The sequence below is a fragment of the Dicentrarchus labrax genome, unplaced genomic scaffold (genome assembly GCF_905237075.1).
Source record: "Dicentrarchus labrax unplaced genomic scaffold, dlabrax2021, whole genome shotgun sequence".
Taxonomy (NCBI): domain Eukaryota; kingdom Metazoa; phylum Chordata; class Actinopteri; family Moronidae; genus Dicentrarchus; species Dicentrarchus labrax.
The window spans coordinates 28559506-28577565 of record NW_026136714.1 but is presented as its reverse complement, the minus strand read 5'-3'; the positions used below and the strand labels follow the sequence as shown (position 1 = coordinate 28577565).

Here is an 18060-nt window from a genome sequence, read left to right as displayed (position 1 = left end):
CTCACCCCCTAATCCTGTCCCCAGACAGGCTGATGCCAGATCAGCAGTGACTTCAGGCTGGAGGGACCCTGTCTTCACAAATAAACCAACTGGCCTGAGGATCAGCCTCCATAAGTCACCACTACAAGTCTGCCATTTATTGAGAGGTGTAAATTGATCATTCAATTAAATTAAATTAAATTTTTTTTGTATAGCGCCAATTCATAACAGAAGTTATCTCAGGACACTTTTCAAATAGAGCAGGTCTAGACCGAACTCCTTACAACAATCATCATGAAATTGTATCTTATTCTAAATATAAATCTTCATATTAAACATGTTTAATAAACTCCACAACTCCTCTTCTCAAATGCAAATTTTATAGTGAACATGTGTTTCCTGTAAACAACTATGTAATTTGGTACTAATCACCTTTTTTTATTTTTTGTACCAAATAACTTTTTCAGGAAAACATACCTACTTGAAAATGATTAGGAAATCATAGATGCGTTAAATAAAGAATTACCAATGAGGATTGCAAACACAGTGAACAGTGTATGCTACAATAGCTACATCTTGCTTATTACTCTTATGTAAGAAATGCTCGGCGTGCTATATATTTTGAGCTATTTGAAAAATGAAAAATTTTCTGTCTTCAGTGTTTTTCAAATAAAGCAATAACATTTGTTATAACTGCATACATTCATTGTTAATTATCCCTTATAAGTACCACAAAAATCTTTGCAGAGTCGCACCAGCTTTTAAAAGCAAAAGCATTATTATATATATATCTATATTATATTGGTCACCGCTAACGTCTACCTGTGGGTTTTACAAAATAGTCTATTTAACCAATGAAAAGTATTTTTTTTAAATTACTTTTTATCCTGAAAAGTAAAGGTTGTGGACATGCAAGGTTTCTGGCTGACAAGCTACGGTAATTTGTCTTCAAGCCCTGCGAGTTGTCACTACATCACCAATCTTAAAGCATTACCTGTTTCATGATCACTATCACACTGTCTTTTACCTTCACATATTTCATCATCAGATATGAAATATCCTGCAGAAATAAGCTGCTGCCATTCACTTTTCCCCTGCCCGTCAGGCTACCATCTGAAGTTGCCACATGCTTCCCAGCTTTGCCCTGGGGACACTCTGCTGCCGCTCTGCTCCCTATAACACCCATAACTCAACACCTGAAAGACATCTGAATCTGTCAAAACACACAAAGCTGTCTATAGCCCAGGATCAATTTCACCTCCTGACATTTGTTTTTTACAGCCGCTTATTGGCTGCTAAAAGATAAGCAGTGGCACTCTGCTGGTTAGAAAGAGTGTGAGTAGAATTACATAATGTCTTGAGTACAAATGCAAAAGAGCAAATAAGAAGAGCGAGCAGAAACTGCCACAGTCAATACAATTTGTACCATTACAGTCTTCAGGCTCTTAAAGTATATCTGTAGAAGCAGTAGAGATCATAAATGCTGTTCTTTTTCAACACCAAACAGTCCTCCATCGTAGACTCTCTGAGTTTTGAAATAGGTCAGATTGCAGTGATAAGACGATGGCTTCTTTCATTTACAGGACACATATGGACTGGGATTCACTGCCACCGCAGTGCATGCTCAGAATTTCTATCAGGTACTCCTGTCAGCTGCCCCCCCCCGGCCCCTCCTTCATCCTCAGCTAAATCTGTCTCAACACATCATCCTCCTGCCACCACCTCTACACTTGCCATCATATCGTTGTCCTATTATAATCTATTGTTTGAGAAGTGCACGGAAAGATCAATGTCCGATTATAGCAAACACACAAAGTGAGGCGTTGTGATGTAAAAGCCTGTCAGAGCTGTATACAGACTGCAGGAAAAAAAACATATATATGTAGGCTACATCAGCTATATCTGCTGAGCACAGGTCAGGAGGTCCACAGAGCCTTTGATTACACTACAAAGTCTTTAAAAATGAAACGCAAACTTGGATCGATAGTGCATGTGAATCAACAGCCTTGTGGGTTTGTCTTGTCAGCTTGATTAGATTCAGGAGGAAAGTGGGTTGATGAGTAAACATGACAGCATCAATATTGCATGGGACTGAACATCCAACGATTTTTCTCTTTAATGTTTGTAAGAGATCTGGGTCGAATCCTTTTAATACTGACATGAAGAAAAACACATTTTTTCATGGATTAGGCTGCCACATTGAAAATGAACATGGAACATAGGAAATGTCAAAAACAAGAAACAGCAATAAAGGAAAAGCAGAAATAAAAGCACACAAATCCTGCAAAAGAAATGGTTTCAGTCCTCAGCCTGATCATTCCAGAGCCTGAAGATGTAGCAGAAAAAGTCTACAGTACCTTGTTTATATGGAGCCAGGGCACTTCAGTGGCATTGTCAGTGCTGTAGCTGCAGGGTGCTTGTGTTTCCCCAGTGAACTGAAGCAGATGTCAGCAGAGACACCTGCTCTGGCTCAGCCTCCTCCTCCGCTGCTTGCCGGCCCGGGTGTCGGGGGTCGTCGCCCTGCCCCAAAATACACCCATCGCTTAGCCTCCTGGCATGCTATTGTCTTAGGCACAGCCATGGATTTATGAACTCGTGAAGACATTTTCACACATTTCTCATCTGTTGCACGAACACTAAATGTTGTAAATTAAGGGACTGATAGCTGTGAACTTATAAGCAAAGATGGCAACATGAGTGTCATTACTGGTGCAAAAATATGACTATTATCGCGTTGATGAAAAGACCTAAATTAGTGATAAGCACGGAAAAAAAATTCTAAGGAGCTTATAGTCTCTTACCAAGGGACTAGGTCCGGGTTAGAGCTGGGTGGGGGTGCAAGCGTGTGGCAGTGGCTGGCCATCTGTTTGGGATGTTTCATGGTGGGCTTGCATCAGTGCCCGTATGATTGATTGACAGTCGAGTAATCCAATCTCTGCTGTTCCAAGTGGGTGTTGGGGAGGCGTGAGACGAGTATTGTTGGTGACGAAGGATATTGAATCACGCAGCCTTCACAAGTGCAAAAAAGAAAAAAGATAAAGAAATGTAAAATGTTGTGTAACTTGGTAGTGGCGGCAGGGCAAAGATCTTAGGCCATAGGTTGCTGCTTTAATCAGGCCCTGCTCAGCAAAGACACAAGGAACAGTGACCTACATTCATCCTCATCTGAATGACAGATGTCCCCAGTGTCTCTGCTGCAGAGTTGTAGTATGTGCTCATTCTTTAGTGATTATTGCTGCACGCCACACAGCTCAGGCATTCAGAGCTTCTAAAGCAGCAGAGTCTCAATTATCTGAAAATGTGTTCTGTAAGTAATAACACTCTCAAATGTAAGGCTGAATTGTGCCTGGGTGATCATACCGCACACATGCAGACATGATGCTGCAATCATTGTACAATAAAGATGATTTCATATGGACTATGAATAGAATATTTTAGGTATCACATATTTTTGTATGGCCACCTGGAAGTTAGTATCATCCTGGTTCCTTCAACAAAAAGCCAATGGGCTTTATTGGATGGGTTATTGCAGAAAAAAAGCTCTGTGGAGAACAAAGGCAACCGCCTTTTTTTAAACACGTAAAAATGGGACAATCTCTTACAGTTGTGTCCATTCAAAAGACCCCACTGACCTTGAGGAGAGGGAACTGGAAGTGCATCATTTTTGGGTTTTCCTGCAGCCCTCTATTCAGATGAGTCTTCACAGAAAGTAGATGCACCCTCTTATTTCAAAACAATCTTAACTCAAGATCCTCTTCCAGTCCACTTACCTTCATTGTGGTCTTCTCACAGAAAAAGGTAGTAAGTGGATACTGAGTGATTGTGAGACATTTGAATATTTGAGGCACTTGTGATGGGCATGTTTTACTGTTTTCTGACATTCTGTAAAGGAGTATTAGAGAAAATAATGGATGTATTTGAACTGAAAGGATGCCCGTGCATTAATGCATTGGGGGTCCTAAAGGTCAAAAATGACCTTTATGGGGTTAATCCAGTCCTGTTACTTTAAACTTACTCCAATTATGAGCAAGGCCCATCTCTGAACTGGTGGACCAGTTCAACACCAACTGGTGGGAATATTGACAGTAATAATTACAGCTTAGAGACAATATTTGACTGTGCTTTTATTTTTCTGGCATTTTTAACAATTCACTTCAGTTGGGTTTATGCTTGTTTCAAAGGTAAGGTTTTTGGAAAATATGTTGAGGTGAGAAGATAGCTAGCTCCCACACATAACTCTAACCTAAAATTACAAACTGGCTTTTTAATATTAATTATTCAGCTTCAGAGGTGTTGGTACTGTATATGTATTTTTTCACGTTGGACAGAGCCAGACTAGCTCTTTCCTTCTATTTCCAGTCTTTGTGCTAAGCTAGGCTAACTATGTCATGACTCATGCTTTGTAGTTAGCACACAGAGGTTTGGCTTTTGGCTAAATCGGGAAATGGATGTATTATCTATCCTATCCTACTACCAAGTTACTTAGCCTTATGTGTCCTTGAGAAAGGGGGGGTCCCTTATATACTAAGAAATCATTTTCTTTTAAAACTACAAAGAGAATAAGTGGAATGGGTTACAGAAAATCACATTGTTGTAAGACAATACGTCTGACACGTTGATATGGTTGAGCTTCTGTTGCCTTTTACCCATCGTTTGAGCCTGTGGATCACAGTAAACCTCATAGCGCTTTTTTTTTTCTTTGACATGACAAATGACTAAACTGGTTAATTTATCTTGGCAGTCATTACAATAGAAATCTGGCTGTCCAAAAGGCCTGGCTAATCTGTGGGTGCACTGGTAAGGGGACCGCATTCATCATGTTACACACCTGTGCTGCTGTTCTTTAACATAAAAGCAAGGTCAGATTTCGCTCTGGAGCGCACACACAACACACACAATCACGCACACAAGACTCTTCCTGCACCCAATTCATTGCAGGAGGCCAAGGGCAGAAATAAGCTGCAGAAGTGCAGTTTGTTTAAACCTAATCCTTCAAAATACTTGTGCACACTTATAGACCATTTTAACAACTGATCAAGGCAGACGACCACGACCAACTTTTCATAGATACAGTCAATAGATCCATTTCGGGTTTTTTTCCATTTTTAGTTGTAAATGAATGTAATTTTGGGTGGACAGAGTTGAGTATAGTATAGGCTAGATTAGAACATTTATGGCACAGGTTCCTCTAACACCAAATACATTTCAGACTCAGTCTTTCTAAGGTTTCCTGTACTGGCTTAAGCACACAAGTGCTGTCTTGACTTTTCTCTTCCGTATTGAAGTTGTCAGATCACCGTGGCATTGCATGCACTGATTTATATGGGAGGGAAAAGAGGTGATTTGATCAATCATGACTGATGCTGGGCCCACAACACCTAGTGAAAATGTATTCCTCCCATCTCCATCTGCATCATACATGCACCTCATGCCTCTGGCAATAAATATAAATGTCAGACACTATGCCCTTGTGCTGTGTGCCTTTTGACTGAAATTGAGCTACACACCATTAGTTCACATAAATAAAGCCCTCGAAGCCAAACCCTTTAAAGACAGATGTAACAAGATTACATTTATAAAACCAAATGTATTTGGATTTTCAGGGATATTCACTCAGACCAAGCAGGCTTTGATGTTCAACTTTAGGACTGTAGGTCATTGGTGTCCTCATCCAAACTGGCCAAGCAGATGGTCATTTTTTTTTATAAATTAACCGCCATACATCTCCCATACTGGGATGGCGTGAACACATTGTGTTATATAATTATTATAAATTATCATTCATCATTGTTATTATTATTCGTGGTCATATTATTATTATTGTTATTATTATTCATCATTGTTAAGGCTGATATCACCATAATCATCATTATTATTAGCAGTAGCCATATTACTACTGTTATAGTTGTTATTGTTGCTACTGCTATGCATCGCTCTCTCTGTCTTTCTCTCTCTGTCCTGAGATAACTTCTGTTATGATTTGGTGCTATCCACCTTTATAAGAAAGCATTTAGTTGTGTGCACATTGACTTTGTGAGTAAAACGTGTATATTATAAAAACAACAAGATGCTACAGGAGGATTGTATTAGTGTTTGTCTTTATCAGTCTGTTGCAGGTGTTACACAGAGCATAGTGTCAGGTTAGGTTCAGTAATAAAAATGTTATCTAAAATGTTTGCCAGTCATAATGCTGAACTATAATCTACCGATCTGGACTTCTGATTCAACTGAGTCTTTACCTCGTATATATCTACTGTATACACATCTGGAGGCATCACAAAGGAGTACCAGAGAAATAAAAAAGTACATTTGGTTTTGGTTGTCCTCTGTCAACTTTGAAAGATGATTTGTGATTTGTTTTTGAAAACTACTCTATGGCCAAATGTATATGTGGACATTCACATACTTACATTTAATTTTGTTGTGGGCCTGTTTTTCATGGTTTTGGCAAGGTCTTTTAGTTCCAGTCATAGGATTGCATATAATGTACAATTACATGTTAGAGGCTGCAGCAGGCTGTTTCAGTAACCCATTAATGGCGTTTGTTATGGTGTCCACATACTTTTGTCCATGTAGTACAATTAACAATTACTAAAAAACCTGTTAAAAAATATAGTCAGTATATTAAAGTAATGTAACTTCTTTACTTACTTACTTAATTACTTTCACTTTTAAAATTGTAATGCTGCTATTAAATCACCATTTTTGCTAAATTTAATTGTAATCTGCTTACATCTAACTACTCTCAGACAGACACAGACAAGAGGAGCATGATGGGGAGTGTGTTAGATAGTGAAAGTATGGTTCAAATACATCTCATATCAGTAATTCCCAACCAGGTATGTCTGCAGTTGCCAGGGGGAACATGGAAAAATGTGGCTCAATTAATTAACACCTGAAGGAATTGCAACTGTGTGAAAAGCAGTTAGCAAGCAAATAAAATATAATAATATATAATGAATAAACTATGACTAACTGTGGTGAATAAACAGATGGAATAGACAAATGCAAACCAAACCAACTTTAACACTGCCCAAACCAACCTTAACACTGACAGTTAAATTGTTTGAAACAATTATTTTGACAATATATACATTTATATAATAAACAGTGTTAAACAACATAAAGTTTAATGCCAGTTCAAATACACACATTTGAAATATAATTTGTGGTATTGATGAAGAAGTAAACAAGTTTACCTTTAATTTACCATTGTCTATAACTGTAGCAATATTTAAATATATTTAATTTTTTGGAACACTTTCTGAATTTACTTTAATAAAACCTAGAACAGCCTTATTATAACAAAATTTCAATGCGCTGCACAATCATTATCAGCTGGCACCAGAATACATCTCATATGCATCACCATTTTTTATTTTCTTTATGTGGGACACAACTTCTGATAATCATAAATAATACACCTCAGTGCTGAGACGACTGCAGTTTTGTTTGGTAGCTGGAGTAGAGAGCAGACTTGTCCAACTTGTTTGACGTACACAAATCAGCCAAGGGTTTTCCAATAACTAGCTGGTCCTTTAATGTAGTCTAGGATGCATTTGCACATAAATTAAACAACATACCTGTGAATGCTCCTTGAGTAATTGGATCCAAATGTGTCCTCAATGTGTTTTCACACGTATACGCAGTTGGGTGCCAAGTGTGAACAAGAATGGTATGTTGGTGCAGTGTGTGAGAACAGTTGAAGCTCAAATATAAAACTTCAAAGAAGCTACACAAAGCAACTATAAATGTTTTACAATCAGTACAGCTCTGGTTATAAGGGACTTTGAAGCCTAACACAGATGCCAGTATGTCTGGATGTAAACTGCTGATAACTGGCATTTTATGTACATTAAAGACATAATGAAGAAAACTAAAAGAAAGAAAAGAAAACTATGGTTTATTATGGCTATAAATAATGGTTTATACTGGAGAGAAGGCAGACTCACTACAATATCTCTAAAACTGAACAACTCACACCAAAACAATTTAGATTCATAAATGGCACTACAGGTAAGAGGGGGAAAAAATATTTTTGACAGTCCCTTTAAATAACTTTTTATCATATTTGCTGAAACTTTCATTATATGGTCGTAGTACATGAGACAGATCTGCAAAATAATCAGGTTCCTTTGCTCCTTCTAGTGGTCCTAATGAGATTTGCAAGAAGCTACTGCGCCTGAACAAAAACAACCAATCAGAGCCAAGAAAGATAGTTGATCAATTATCTTCAAGCCACCTACCCAAACTGTCTTTCTATCTTTCTTTGCTCTGATTGGTTGTTTTTGTTCAGGCCTGGTGTAAATACCATTAGGAGCACTAGGAACTGTCAGGATATAGTGAAAGTTTCAGCAAATATGACAAAAAGTATTTTTTTACCAGTTACCAAATGCAGCTTTAATGTTGTAAGCCATACAACCAAAACAAGGATCCGAAAGAGGCTAAAAGGCTCCCTAAACCTGTAGGGACACTGTAGAGTTGGGTGATAATTCTGTGTGGCTTTGTCATTACAAGCAACCCCATAGCAACAATGGGTCAGTCAGCTAATCCACTGTTGATATAAGATACTGATTAGACCAGCTTTAAATTTACAATATGTAATTTCTGCCAAAAGACAACGTTTGATGACGTTGTAAAGTAGCATGGGATCCTGGTAGAGTCCTTTTCTACAGCCAGCGTCCTCTTCTGGGCTAATGTAAAAACATAGCGGTTCAACATGGCAGACCCACATGGAAGGTGACCAACGGCATCTGTAGATAAAAACTCATTCTAATGTAAGAAAAACACAACAAATTCTATTTTCAGGTTATTACAAACTTACCTATGTATATTATATTCCATTTCTGATAATATATCCTCCTAAATGTTACACAATAGACCTTTAATGAACATTAACACACTGAGAAAAACAACAGTGTTTGTCCAATATGTCAGTAAAATGTTGCTGTTTAAATCTATCCATCCAGTGGAAAGTTAATATGCTTAATAACATTAGGTTGTAGACCCCAAAGCCAACACACTGCTGAAGGTTAGAGTTTGTGGGGTACAATGAAACATCAAACTCTCATTTACTCCCCCTTGTAATGGAGCTATTAGATTTTCTAACAGAAATATTGCAGAACAAACCCACAATGAATGTGATTTTTTTCCCCTGCTGCCTTCCAGATGAGATGAAATTGTATTGAAAAGAAAGTGATGGCGTTCGCTGTGCATTGCCAAACAAGGTGTTGTATAGAGAGGAGAAATGAGCGGTGACAGACGTTCACAGAGGAGTATCATTTCAGAAACTCATTAAAATGAATGAGGAACACTAGATGGGGTCAAATGTTTTTATCTGTAGCCAATGGGAATTTCAAACTGATTGAATGTACTGAGAGAACGGGGGGTCAAAATCAAAATTATTGGCATTTTGTGCCTTTGATAGACACCTCACTGCTGGCTTTGCTGAAACTCAAAATTTTATTTGTATTCATAGATATTTCTTGAATTTCCCTCGGGATAAATAAAGAATCTATCTATCTATCTATCTATCTATCTATCTATCTATCTATCTATCTATCTATCTATCTATCTATCTATCTATCTACCTATTAAGCCCTTTGTTGTTTATTCTTAAAATTAAACTAAAAGGGCAGAATTCAATAATAGCCCGCTGAAAGACAATGATTTATAGAACTTGTTCTATATCTCAGCACCCTAGAGTATGAGAGGGCTGGAACAAAGACAAATGACGGTAATAAAAAATGGCCTCTGTATTTTGCCCATACCAATTAGGTTTTACACTGTAAAAGAAGGGGGCGGCAAACACAGTAAAATAACAGAAAATAACTGACTCTTGTGTATGTTTTGGTTTTTTAATGTTTAATTAAAGATATTTACAAATGTAAAAACAATGAAATTATCTATAAACACAGGCAAACACATACAATATAATAATATAATACAAATAATCAGGTTTAAATTTATAATGAAGTTGAATGAAGTTGTCATAATGAAGTTATAGAACTGTAATAAAAGTCACCATCTGTGAAATTATAGTAATCATTGCTGATTTCAGTGATAAAAACTATATTTTGAGAGTTTACCAATGCTTATACACTGAAAAAAAACATGTATTTAACGTTTTTGTTGTGAGAATTTCCATAATTATACAATATATCGTCAATGTCAATTAACAAACAAATCCATGTAAAATCACAGAAAAAAATCTTTTTTTACTGTCACTAATTAAACATAATTTTAGAAACATATTAACAGTATTAAACTTGAATTCAACAGTTACCTAACTTTTAACAGTAAATATAGATTATAGATTAGAAAATGTATTTTAACTTTATTTTATTTTATTTAAATAAGCAGTAATTTTATGATTATTTACAATTACAAATGTCATGTTATTTTACATTAGACATGTAAATTAATATTTTTTGTAATTTCATGAATATTCAATTCAATTCAATTTTATTTGCGCCAATTCATAACAGAAGTTATCTCAGGACACTTTTCAAATAGAGCAGGTTTAGACCGAACTCCTTATATATATATATATATCTCCATGTATTTAGAAAATACAGGAAAACTCTGCATTGTTTCAGATTTTGCATCATTGTTGACCTCTGTTAGACCACAAAGCTTCTATAACTCAAGTCCTCAGTAGATTTATAGCCGCTCTCAATCACTCCAATCTAATATGACTAACGCTCAGTGATCCTGAATGAAAGACACCTAAGGTAATTATTCATCACTCCATTACACCACCTAAATCTCTGCTGTCAATCACACTCCTTGATTTGGTTTGTGAGCATTCATCTTTAATGTGCATATTAAAACCCAATTTCTTCTCTTCCATTCTCTATGTATCAAATACGGCAATATAGTTAGAAATCAACATTCTCAAACAAAGAAAACATACCTGAAAGGGAATGTTGTGATGTGTAGTGTTCATCCATTCATTAACATTGCAAATGAATGTGAATAAAGTCTAAATATAGTAAGGTAACATATTTTTTTTCATCCAAATTTAGGTTACTGGGACGCAGGAAACTGTCTTGTCTTTAGCTGTAGCCCCTTAGGGTTTGTATTCTCAACATCAAAGCACTGCCAGTCGCTCCGACTGGCCAAGTGTGTGTTTAAGAAAAACGTGCTTATTCTATAGAATAAGCAAATTTTTCTTAAACACATATTTCAGGCTAACTACTCAGCAGGCAAATTTACCAAATAAAGCATGGATGTTACTAATGCTATATTCCAAAAGATATGTTAAAGGATATTTTAGAGTAAAACATTAATAACAGTCCAAACCAAAGCTAAAATCTGTCCTCTCACTTAAACACACAGATATTAAAGAATAGGTTTGTACTTTTTCAAGTCTATCTTATGCCATATAGGGAATTTTCGATCAGTCCTCCCCTTCATTCACTCTGTAAAGCAATCCCTATTTAATGCAATTGAACAGTTTGCAGTTTCCGAAGCCGAAGCTAACATAGCTTCAGCAGTACGAGTTAGGTAATTGACAATCTTATCTTCCAAAATTATAGTATATGTTTCTTTACAAAATCCACTTTTGTGCTCACACTGACACTGTTTCTCTGCTGAAGGGATTCATTCTGGCAGGCCCATGTAAGTTTGTTGCAGGGACACAACACTGGCAATCGACACAAGCCACGTGGCTCTAGGAATGTAGGGACAGTCTATGACTTTCTAGACTGAAATATCTCAACAAATATTGGATGGATTGTCCTGGAATGTGGTTCAGACATTCATGTTCCCCTCAGGATTATTTGTAACCGGTTGTAACCGAACCGGTTACCATGGCGCCGCCGCGAGTGGCAGCCCTTTCAGCAGCTGGTGTTGTCATTGTTGTTTGTTTTTGCTTTTTTATATTCACATTTGTGCCTTGTCACATCTGATCAACTTATATCTTATAGATATGGATCTTTATTTTCCGAAACTCGTTTATTCGAGAAACCAACTTCTCATGGTGAAGACAAAGTCCTGGGCCGGTGTGGTTCCACATTTACCTGACGAGGTGAGGAGACCCTATCGTGGCTGCAGAGCCGGCGCAAAGCTAAAGGCCAAGCGACTGGCGAAGAAGTAGTGATACAAAACCTCGGTACCGTCGGTGATCATGGGAAATGTGAACTCACTGCCGAATAAGATCGACGAACTGGCTGTGCTGGTGAAAAATGTTAAAATCTACAGGGAATGCAGTTTGCTGTGCTTCACTGAAATGTGGCTAACGGCTAAGGTCCCGGACGCTAACGTTGAGCTTCAACACAGTCATGTCGGACAGAGACACTAAAACTTGTGGGAAGCAGAAAGGAGGCGGACTACCTGTATACGTAAACACAAGGTGGTGTAATCCTGGGCATGTGAACATCAAGATTTCCATCTGCAACAGGGACGTCGAACTATTTGCGGTAGGTTTGCGTCCCTTCTACTTGCCCAGAGAGTTTGGACACGCCATTTTGGTTATTGTTTACGTCCCGCCACCTGCCGATGCGGTATCCGCGTGTGACGTCATCCACTCTGCTGTAGCAGGACTACAAACACAGCACCCCGAGGCTCTGGTGTTAATCTCTGGGGACTTTAATCACGTGACTCTGGACACAACACTACCTGCTTTCTTCCAGTATGTGGACTATGTGGATTTCCAGGGGAAATAGGACTATTGACCTACTGTATGCAAACGTTAAGGACACATACAGTGCCACCCCTCTGCCTGCACTGGGGAAAGCTGATCACAACCTGATTCTGCTTCAGCCTCACTACAAACCAAGAGTGAGGAGACAACCCACAACAATGCCCTCATTCAGGAAGTGGTCTTTTGAAGCAGAGAGTCTAAGAGACTGCTTTGGTAGTACGGACTGGGATGTACTGCAGAGTTCGCACTGTAAGGACGTCGAGGAGACTGTACTACTGACTACATCAACTTCTGTATGGATGTTGTTGTTCCTGTAAGAACTGTGCGCTGCTATGCAAACAACAAGCCCTGGATTACGAGTCACGCCAAGGGCCTTCTTAATCAGAAAAAGAGAAAGGCACAGGAGCTTAGACGTGTACAGAGGGAAGTCCAGCTCAGGGAAGCGAAGGAGCAGTACAGAGGGAAGCTGGAGCAGAAACTGCAGAACAACAGCATGAAGGAGGTGTGGGATTGGATGAAGACCATCACCGGCTGCAGCTCAAAGCGGGGGGCCCAGATGGAGAGAGATGCGGAGAGAGCGAACCTGATGAACCAGTTCTTCAGCAGGTTCGACCACCCCATTCGTTCACACCTCAGGTCACCATACCCCCTTCTGCTACTGTCTCTCTCTCTCTCTCGCTCAGACCGGTCGCCCTGACATCACATGTGATGAAGACCATGGAACGGCTGCAGCTACCACCTGAGGCCACAGGTCCGCCACGCCCTTGACCCACTGCAGTTTGCGTACCAGGGCTCACCTGGAACCTGTGACCATCAATGGCGACTGTGTGGAGTTGGTACAAACTTACAAATACCTGGGAGTACACCTGGATGATAAGCTGGACTGGACTGGACTGCCAACACAGACACCACTGTGCAGAAGAGATCAGAGCCAATTATACTTCCTCAGAAGGCTGGCAAATCTGCAAAAAACTGCTGCAGATGTTCTATCAGACTGTTGTGGCGAGCGCCCTCTTCTATACAGCAGTGTGCTGGGGAGGCAGCATTAAGAAGAAGGACGCCTCCCGTCTGGACAAACTAGTGAGGAAGGCGGGCTCTGTTTTGGGCACAGAGCTGGACAGCCTGACATCTGTGGCAGAGCGACAGGCGCTGGAGAGGCTCCTGTCAATCATGGACAATCCACTGCATCCACTCCACAGCACCATCTACTGGCAGGGGAGCAGCAACAGGCTGCTGTCACTGTCCTACTCCACTGAAAGACTAAGGAGATCGATCCTCCCCCACGCCATGAGGTTCTTCAATTCCACCCAGGGGAGGAAAAGCGAAAAACTCTAAACTCCAATAAGTCTGCCCTGTATCAAACTATACCACCTGACGCAGTGCACCCTGCATTTTGTGACCACCTACTTATGCACCTTAGGCCTTTCAAGCACTGTATTTGACCGTGTACCTTAGGACACTCACCCAATGCTCATTATTTTGCTATTTATTTTATTTTATTATTTTATTTTATTGGTTCTTTTGCATTTTGCCTTCTGTTGTTGTTGTTATTATTGTTATTGTTATCATTATCAAATACTGCTGGAAACTGTGAATTTCCCCTTGGGGATGAATAAAGTATCTATCTATCTATCTAACTATCTATCTATCTATCTAATCAATGTGGTGATCCTCTGAATTTTCATCAGGTCAAAAATACTTTGGTTTATGACCAAAAATCTGAAAAACTAATGACAACCCATCAGGTGTAGCTATAGTGCTAATTAGCAAATCTTAGCATGCTAACAAGTTAAACAAATGTGGTTCACATGGTAAATAATATATCTACTAACCACTATGTTAGCATTATCATAGAGTGTTGCAGGTATGATGTATTTTTGTAGGCCAACCAGGAAGTCAGCATAGGATGATGCTAAGCCACAGTAATTTTTCTTTTGGATTTGGGATTGTTGCAGAAAAATTTGTCTGTGGTGAACAAAGATTAATGATACTTAAACATGCGATGATTTTTGAAGCATAAATTCAATTCAATTCAATTCAATTCAATTTTAATTTTATTTGTATAGCGCCAATTCATAACAGAAGTTATCTCAGGACACTTTTCAAATAGACCAGGTTTAGACCGAACTCTTTAAAACATTATTTACAGAGACCCAACAGTACCACCATGAGCAAGCACTTGGCGACAAGGGCAAGGAAAAACTGCCTGTTAAAAGGCAGAAACCTAGGACAGATCCTCCGGCTCTAGGTGGGTGGTCGTCTGCCTCGACCAGCTGGGGTGAAAGAGAGAGAGAGAGAGAGAGAGAGAGAGAGACAGAGACAGAGACAGACAGACAGACAGGTGCACAGCAACAACAGTATTGGGTATAGAGAGGAGCTCAGTGCACCATGGGAAATCCCCCGATAGTCTAGGCCTATAGCAGCATAACTAAGGGATGGTTCAGGACTCACCTGATCCAGCCCTAACTATAAGCTTTATCAAAGAGGAATGTCTTAAGCCTACTCTTGAATGTGGTGAGGGTGTCTGCCTCCCCAACCACAACTGGAAGCTGGTTCCACAGGAGAGGAGCTTGGTAACTGAAGGCTCTGGCTCCTGTTCTACTTTTAGAGACTATAGGAACCACAAGTAGCCCAGCATTCAGAGAACGTAGTGTTCTAGAGGGGTAATAGGGTACTATGAGCTCTTTAAGATATGAAGGGGCCTGACCATGAAGAGCTTTATAGGTGAGGAGGAGGATTTTAAATTCTATTCTACATTTTACAGGGAGCCAGTGCAGAGAAGCTAGTACAGGAGAGATGTGATCTCTTTTTCTAGTTCCTGTCAGTACTCGTGCTGCAGCGTTCTGAATTAATTGGAGCGTTTTAATGGACTTATTGGGGCAACCTGATCATAAAGAGTTGCAGTACTCCAGCCTTGAAGTAACAAATGCATGGATTAGTTTTTCTGCATCTGTCTGTGATAAGATGTGTCTAATTTTTGTAATATTACGTAAATGAAAGAAGGCAGTCCTAGAGGTTTGCTTCATGTGGGAGTTAAAAGACAAATCCTGATCAAAGATAACTCCAAGATTCCTGACAGTGGTGCTAGAGGCCAAGGTTATGCCATCTAGAGTAACTATATCTTTAGACAGTGAGTCTCTAAGTTTTTTGGGGCCAAGAACAAGAATTTCGTTTTTTTCTGAGTTTAACATCAGAAAATTGCATCTCATCCAGGATTTTATGTCCTTAAGACATGTTTGTAATTTAGATAATTGATTAATTTCATCGGGCTTGATCGATAGATATAACTGCGTATCATCTGCATAACAGTGAAAGTTAATGGAGTGATTCCTAATAATGTTGCCTAAAGGGAGCATATATAAAGTAAATAGTATTGGTCCAAGTACAGAACCTTGTGGAACTCCATGACTAACTGTAGTATTTATTGAAGATTCATCGATAACATGTACAAACTGCGAACGATCTGATAAATATGACTTAAACCAGCTTAGTGCGGTTTCTTTAATGCCAATTTGATGCTCAAGTCTCTGTAAAAGAATATTATGGTCAATGGTGTCAAATGCAGCACTAAGATCTAAATATCTAAATATGATCACCATAAGTAATAAGCTAACATTAGGCAAACAAACTACACAGACTACTCCACGGTCGCATGACTTCCACATCACCCCTGAACTTCCAACTCATAATTAATTATCGTAACTAAAATCTACAAGTTGTAAAGTTGAGTTAGAATAGTTTGCAAGAGTGTGAGTATAAATACACAAAGCTGTAAAGGTGGACTAGTGAGTAGATAAGTCTCCATGTTTTTTAACCCGAACCCTAAACCTTTCCTCTCTAACAGTAGAACAGGAGCCAGAGCCTTCAGTTACCAAGCTCCTCTCCTGTGGAACCAGCTTCCAGTTTTGGAGCTGGAGGCAGACACCCTCACCACATTTACGAGTAGGCTTAAGACGTTCCTCTTTGATAAAGCTTATAGTTAGGGCTGGCTCAGGTGAGTCCTGAACTATCCCTTAGTTATGCTGCTATAGGCCTAGACTATCAGGGGATTTCCCATAATGCACTGAGCTCCTCTCTTCCTCTCTCTCTCTTTCTGCACACATTCATGTCCCATTAATGCAAGTTACTAACTTCACTTCTTCCCCAGATTTCCTGTGCTTTCTCGTCTCACAGGTTCTCATGGATCCTGGTGGAGCCTCCTGCCATGGTCCTCCTCCTAACTTTAAGCTTTATCAAAGAGGAACGTCTTAATCCTACTCTTTAATGTGGAGAGGGTGTCTACCTCCCAAACCAAAACTGGAAGTTGGTAGCTGAAGGCTCTGGCTCCTGTTCTACTTTTAAATACTATAGGAACCACAAGTAACCCTGCATTCAGAGAGCACAGTGTTCTAGGGGGGTAATAGGGTACTATGAGGTCTTTAAGATATGGAGGGGCCTGACTATGAAGAACTTTGTAGGTGAGGAGGAGGATTTTAAATTCTATTCTGAATTTTACGGGAAGCCAGTGCAGAGAAGCTAATACAGGAGAGGTATGATCTCTTTTCCTAGTTCCTGTCGGTACTCGTGCTGCAGCGTTCTGAATTAATTGTAGTTTCTTAATGGACTTATTGGGGCAGCCTGATAATAATGAGTTGCAGTAATCTAGCCTAGAAGTAACAAATGCATGGATTAGTTTTTCTGCATCCGTCAGGAGGAGGTTTGCTTAATGTGTGAGTTAAAGGACATGTCCTGATAAAAGATAACTCCAAGATTCCTGACAGTGGTGCTAGAGGCCAAGGTAATACAATCTAGAGTAACTACATCTTTAAACAGTGAGTCTCTGAGGTTTTTGGGGCCAAGTACAAGAATTACATTTTTTTCTGAGTTTAGCATCAGAAAATTGAAGCTCATCCAGGTTTTTATGTCCTTAAGACACGTTTGTAACTTAGATAACTGATTAATTTAATTGGGCTTGATTGACAGGTATAACTGGGTATCATCTGCATAACAGTGAAAGTTAATGGGGTGATGCCTAATAATGTTGCCTAAGGGAAGCATATATAAAGTGAATAGAATTGGTCCAAGTACAGAACCTTGTGGATCTCCATGACAGACTTTAGTATTTATGGAGAATTCATTATTAACGTGTACAAACTGAGAACGATCTCATGAGTATGACTTAAACCAGCTTAGTTAGTTCCCTTAATGTTGATTTGATGCTCAAGTCTCTGTAAAAGAACATTATGGTCAATGGTGTCAAATGCGGCACTAAGATTTAATAATACAAGTACAGAGACAAGTCCATGATCGGAAGCAATTAAAATGTCATTATCAACTTTAACCAGTGCTGTCTCTGTGCTGTGATTAACTCTAAATCCTGACTAAAAATCCTCAAATAAGTTATTGCTATGTAGAAAGTCACACAACTGCTTGGCAACTACTTTCTCCAGAATCAT

At 39.1% G+C, this 18060-nt stretch overlaps 2 protein-coding genes across 3 annotated transcripts in view; one reads left to right on the top strand and one right to left on the bottom strand.

The window, feature by feature from the left end:
* The window catches only part of tncb (tenascin Cb), a 117137-nt gene extending 114683 nt beyond the window's left edge, over positions 1-2454 (bottom strand). For both annotated transcript variants that reach the window (XM_051422259.1, XM_051422260.1), the window contains exon 1: positions 2337-2454. The gene's annotated coding sequence lies outside the window, so the exon portion shown is untranslated. The remainder of the gene's footprint in view (positions 1-2336) is intronic.
* imp4 (IMP U3 small nucleolar ribonucleoprotein 4) overlaps positions 1-18060 on the top strand; it is a 196496-nt gene that overhangs the window by 68407 nt on the left and 110029 nt on the right. The gene's annotated exons all lie outside the window — the stretch shown is intronic.